Source organism: Gossypium arboreum, chromosome 11 (genome assembly GCF_025698485.1).
Source record: "Gossypium arboreum isolate Shixiya-1 chromosome 11, ASM2569848v2, whole genome shotgun sequence".
Lineage (NCBI taxonomy): Eukaryota > Viridiplantae > Streptophyta > Magnoliopsida > Malvales > Malvaceae > Gossypium > Gossypium arboreum.
In genome coordinates, this window is record NC_069080.1 from 115,509,189 (window position 1) to 115,515,279 (window position 6,091).

At 39.7% G+C, this 6,091-nt stretch overlaps 1 non-coding gene across 1 annotated transcript; it reads left to right on the forward strand.

The window, feature by feature from the left end:
• Positions 1-474: 474 nt before the first annotated feature.
• On the forward strand, positions 475-581 carry LOC128284763 (small nucleolar RNA R71). The gene has a single exon (XR_008275185.1). It is a non-coding gene; the product is annotated as a small nucleolar RNA R71 (small nucleolar RNA).
• Positions 582-6,091: the final 5,510 nt, after the last annotated feature.

Here is a 6,091-nt window from a genome sequence, read left to right on the forward strand (position 1 = left end):
ATTCCCTTGGCCTCCCCATGAAAAATTAGGGTGGTTCATCCAGCCTACATTGTAAGTATTGCTATAGGGATTGTTTTGAGATTGAGGATTGTTACCCATGTAATTTAACCGTTCGTTCTCCATGTTGTGGCCATAAGGTGGGTATTTTGAACTGCTTGATCCGCCTCCACTTGCTTCGCATTGCATTACTGGGTGAACCTATGAAGAACTAAGGAAACCATCAATTTTCTTATTCAAGAGTTCTACCTGATTAGAGAGTATGGTGACAGTATCGACGTTATAATGCCGGCTATTTTTGTTGGCTTTGTCTTCATGACTTGCCACTGATAGTTATATAGTGACATCTCCTCTATAAATTCATAGGCATCTTCAGGTGTCTTATTATTGATGGTTCCACCAGCAGCTGCGTCAACCATTTGTCGAGTCGAAGGATTCAAGCCATTATGAATGGTTTGAACCTGTAGCCAAAGCGGTAACCCATGGTGAGGGCATCTTCTCAAGAAGTCCTTGTATCTCTCCCATGCATCGTAGAGTGTTTCTAAATCCATCTGCATAAAGGAAGAAATATCATTACATAATTTAGCCATTTTAGCCGGCGAAAAATATTTTAATAAAAACTTTTAGGTCATTTGTTCCCAAGTAGTGATTAACCCCCGTGGCAACAAGTTCAACCACTGTTTAGCTTTGTTTCTAAATAAAAAAGGGAATAATCGAAGACGAATGGCGTCATAAAAAATGCCATTAATTTTAAATGTATCACATAGTTCCAAAAAGTTTACCAAGTGAGCGTTGGGATCCTCATCCTGTAAACCATCAAACTGAACAAACTGTTGTATCATTTGAATTGTGTTAGGTTTCAGTTTAAAAGTATTTGCGGCTACAGCCGATCTAACTATGCTCAATTCAGTTCCTGTTAAAGAAGGTTTAGCATAATCATACATAGTGCGCGGAGCAGGATTCTGATTAACAGCAATCGCAGAAGGTAGCAGATTTTATTGGTTTTCAGCCATCTCCTCGGATGTGGTTGAAGTATCACCCTCTTGCTCGTCTTCTGTGTATCTTAGACTTCGCCTTATTTCTCTCCGGTTTCTGCGAACTATGCGGTCGATCTCACCATCAAAAAGTAGTGGTCCTGATGGGTTTCTTCTAGTCATAAACGAGAAAAACATGTCAGAAGGAAATAAGAGAAAAAATAGAAAAGAAAATAAAAATTTAAATTGTAATAAAAGTAAAGTGGCTAAAGTAATAAAAAGTGAGTTTTCCTAATATCCTAGTTCCCCGGCAGCGGCGCCAAAAACTTGATGCATGATATTCGTAACAAGTTTTAAAGATTTATAAATGAAACGTTCTTGAGACTAACTTATTATCACGATTAAGGCAAGTGTACCTATCGAACAGTAGTATAGTTCAGCAAGACCAGATTGTCGAACCCAAAGGAACTATGAGTACTAGTATTTACTTCTTTTTTATTATCTAGCCTAAAATTTAAGAAGTTTGGTTGTCTAAACTAATTACTAACTAAGAATGCACAGAAAGAAAAACTTGGGAAAATACTTTTGGGAAAATTCGATTGATTGAGACAATACTTAAGGACAAATCCACCTAGACTTCACTTGTTATTTAACTCTGAATCAGACAATTTATTCATTTGATTTGATCCGTAGAAACCCTAAGTTATATTATTATCTCTCTCGAGACTAATAACGTCTAACCCTAGGTTGAATAATTGAAATCTCTTTCTAATTAACACCCTAGAATTGCATTAACTCGATCTATAGATTCCCTTATTAGGTTTCACCCTAATCCGGTAAAATTTTGTCACCCTATCTCTAGGCGCGCAATCAACTCCGCTTAATTATGACAAATTTACTCTTAGATAGGGTTTATTCCTCCTCTAAATAAAAGCTTAACTTGAATCAATATCTTAGAATATCAAAACAAGAATTAAGAACACATAATTAAGAACAAGTCAAATATTTATCATACAATTCAGAAAATAATAACAAGATTTGTCTTACGTTTCATTTCCCTTAGGTATTTTGGGGTTTAGTTCATACTTATGAAAGAAAACATCTCAAAAGCATAAAGATAACAAAACATAAGAAAACCCAAAACTCCTGAAGGAACTTGAAGGGAGATTTCTAGTCTTGATGATGAATCCAGCTTTTGAGATGGATCAATCGGCTTTCATTGGGTAATTCCTTGCTTTCTACTCTGCATCCCCTTTCCTAAGTGCCTCCTCAAGTGTTTAAATAGGCTTTGGAATGCCTAACAGCCCTCAAAATTGGCCTTTTCCGAATTGGACTAAACTTGGGTTCGAAAGGGACACGCCCGTGTGCGATTACTGAAGGTCGTGGCCAAGGCTGTTAAATGGGCACGGGCGTGTGATCCACCCGTGTAAGTCGTGCTTCGATCCTGCCAAATTGACACGACCGTGTGACACGCTTGTGTGAAGAAGTTCAGGTCGTGTTGTTTTCCCATGTGGGTTCATTTTCTCCGTTTTCTGCCCGTTTCTCTCTCTTTTTACTCTCCTATGCTCTCCTAAGTATAAAACATGAAATTAAAGGATTAGAAGCATCAAATTGACCAAATATAAGGAGAAACCATCCATAAATACATTAGGCATGGGGTAAAAATATGTATAAATTACGGTTTATCACTGCCTCAGTCTGTCCAGCACCTCTGCCTAGTGTTCTCTGTCCAAGGCCCCTACCGTTACCATCCCTAGCCTAACCACGGCCCTTCAGTGGCTGCTGAACTACCCTTTGTGGCTGCGCAGTACTAGAACCCGGAGCCTACACCTGATTGGCCCTCAGCAGACACTCTTGAATACAGTGCTCCAATTACCCAAACCTCAAACACAATCCAGTCCTCCTCCAACACTTGCCTTGATGGCATCTACCACAATCTACATACAGCTGCAATCCAGTACAAGCAACAGAGGGCCGAGCTCTAGTCGGCCTATCAGTCTTGTCCTTTTTCTTAAACCTCTGTACCGAACTCAAGGGCTCCAAATCCTTCTTGTTCTTACCCCTCTCACGATCTCTGTTTTGGTGCTCAGCACGCTGAACCTCTTCTGTGATCTTCGTGTTCTCTACTAGAACGGAGAACTCTCGCTCCCTCTGCAGAGCTATCAATACTCTCAGATTATCCCTAAAGCTATCTTCAAAACAGACACATCTCTCATATTCAGACGCCACCATACCTCACGTGTAGTGGCTTAGTCTAAAAAATTCGACCTCATACTCCGCCACTGATTGGTTTCCCTGAGTGAGGTTCAGAAACTCACGCCTATGACCATCGATGTAATTGGCTCCTACATACTTCCCTTGGAAAGCAGACTTAAAAAACTCCCAAGATAGACAATCGGGTTGTGTGCCCTCCTTAGCAGTCAGCCATCACTGGTCAGGGGTATAGTTCAAATCATCCATTATCCTCCTAGTAACCTCCATCCAGTACTCAGCCACATTAGGGGCGACTCTAGTGACACCCCTAAAAAGTTCAGCTTCATTGGATCAAAGTCGTTCGGTAACCAACCCTCGGCCCTCAGATCCCGTGTTGGGCCCAGCAACCCTCTCCAGTATCTTTAACATAGCTTGGGACAATGCGTCGTCCCCAGCCATGCGATCTTGAGACCTAGTCTCAGTAGCAGGTGACACCAGCGTCTCATCATATCTAGGTTCGGTATGCTGCCCAGTGAAGAGGACTCAGCTCGAGCCCCCATACGGCCTCTACCTCGACATCTAGTACCACGTCTACGGATATCTCGTGTGCTCACGTCTATTTGGATTTATTCGTATTATGAATTTTATGAATTAATTACTGTTTCAGTATTTATTAACAGATGTTTTATGTAAAGTAGTATCATAAATTCAGAGTTTGTTTTTAGCAAGTACAGTTTCTATCAGTTTCAGTTTCACTATAGTTTCAGTATACACTAACTAAAGTGTTTTCAGAACAGACTATCTATAATAGCATAACAGTTTATCAAATTACTTATAGGATCGGCGCTGGAGACTTGGTGTACCACATTCTCAGTCAAATCATTTCAAATTATTTGAAAATCGGTTCTTTAAAAACCAAGTTTTAAAACCCAAAATCCACAGCCGAGTTTTGTAATCTGTCTCTGATACCACTAAATGTAACACCCCAAACCCGACCTAGACATTATGGTCGAATTTGGCGATGTCATATGGAATGGAATTTGAAATTGAATCTAACAAGTTAAAACTGTCTTCGTTTATTAGCTTTTATTTATCTCTTGTCAATTTAAAAAATTATTTCCTCATTGATTGGATTCGTTTAAAAACATATTCTATAGTGGAAGCGTTTAAAACCGTGATTTTTTTAAGAAAACCGTTCATGTTTAGGAAAATGTTATTTTTAATTAAACTGAGATTTAATTGAGTTTTGCAGTTTAAAACTCCACAAAAATAGTTAAAATGTAAAATAAAGGCAACAATCCAAAAGTCTCAAATTACACCAAAAGCAGTTCAATAGACATGTGGTCACCGTTAGGTCCTCCGCCGTACTGATCCGTCTAAGTCTGGGGATTACCTGTACAGATAAAACAAAAAGGGGTGAGTTTACGTAAACTCAATGTATAATCCCCATAGAAGACATGTATACAGTCAAACAACAGTTATAGTCAAATGCAGTCCAGGGCCTAAGCCCATTACAGATCCAGATATAATTTAGGCCTTAGCCCATCTCAGATACAGTATACATATAGTAACAGAAATCAATATCCTACTTACCAGCCTATACATACCATCTCCGACCATCCTTACACACCATGTGGGATTTAAAACACCTACCCGGCTCTACACACTAAGTCGTACTGAATATGGCACATATTAGTAATATTGCAGTTGAGCTGCCAGATAATAGGCATGGAAGCCTTTCAGTACACTTCCTCCAATAATCAGTTATCACACCCCAATGCAGATGCAACTAAACATGCTCAATACAGACATACAAAAATACATACTTACATGCTAAGATTAAGTTATCAGTCATACATACAGATCAATAAATATGCATAAGTTTAACATGCTCAATACATACATTGCATATTCAGATCACACGATTTAGGGTCTAAGTAGCGCTTACTGACCCTACAGTAGGTTTACAGTCGACTTGGGTGACCCGTGCAACCCTAGGAAACATCTTAGCTAAATGGGCCCACACGCCCATGTGGTTTGCCCTTGTGGTCTAACACGCCCGTGTGGCCCACACGCCTAGATTGGCCTTGGCCCATCTGGATCACACGGCCTGGCCCAAATTTCATATACCCGTGTGGGTCCACACACCAGTGTGGCCAACATGCCCAGTTCAGTTTAGCTTGTGTGGCCCATACAGCCACACCCCGGCCATCACAAGGCCGTGTCTTATATACAGCCTGGCCTTCGTCAATCACATGGTCGTGTTGTCTCGCCCATATAGCGTCGACAGTTGGGTTTTTCAGCTTTCGCTGAATCCCATTTTTCTATTTTTCGGGTACACACCTGGTACTGTTTCGCAATGAAAACACTCCCGAGCCTTCGAAAACCTAAAAATTGAAAACCCAATGCTTAGAGTCAGATTTAATTTACGACTAAATGAAACTACAAAACCAATACCGAAATCCAACAGTTACTTAGTTACCTCGACAATTCGATCACGATTCCACATGAGAGAAATCCCTATTCACTGGATTTGCTACTGTTAAAACATAAGCACAAAATTAACAGAGGATTTGAGAAGGCTTAAAAGAATAGGCAAAAGCATCCTTATCAGCAGAACTTACTAACACTTACCAATGAGAAGTACAATCCAAACTCCTGTGATAAGAACACATGATTTTTTCCAAAACGATTAACAAAGAGAGAAAAAAAATTACTGTGTTTGAAAAAGAAAAAGAAGAAAAACGACAGAGGGAAAGAAAGAACGTCAAAAATTTTAAGTAGAATTTCGGTAGGAGAGAGAAACTAGATTTTTTTTGAAACAAAAGATAAAAACTAATATTGATTAATCCCCACTAATCACTAATTCTCAACCACCCACTACTCAGAATCCTACTACCACTGGAACTCCTACGCAGAGCTGAACA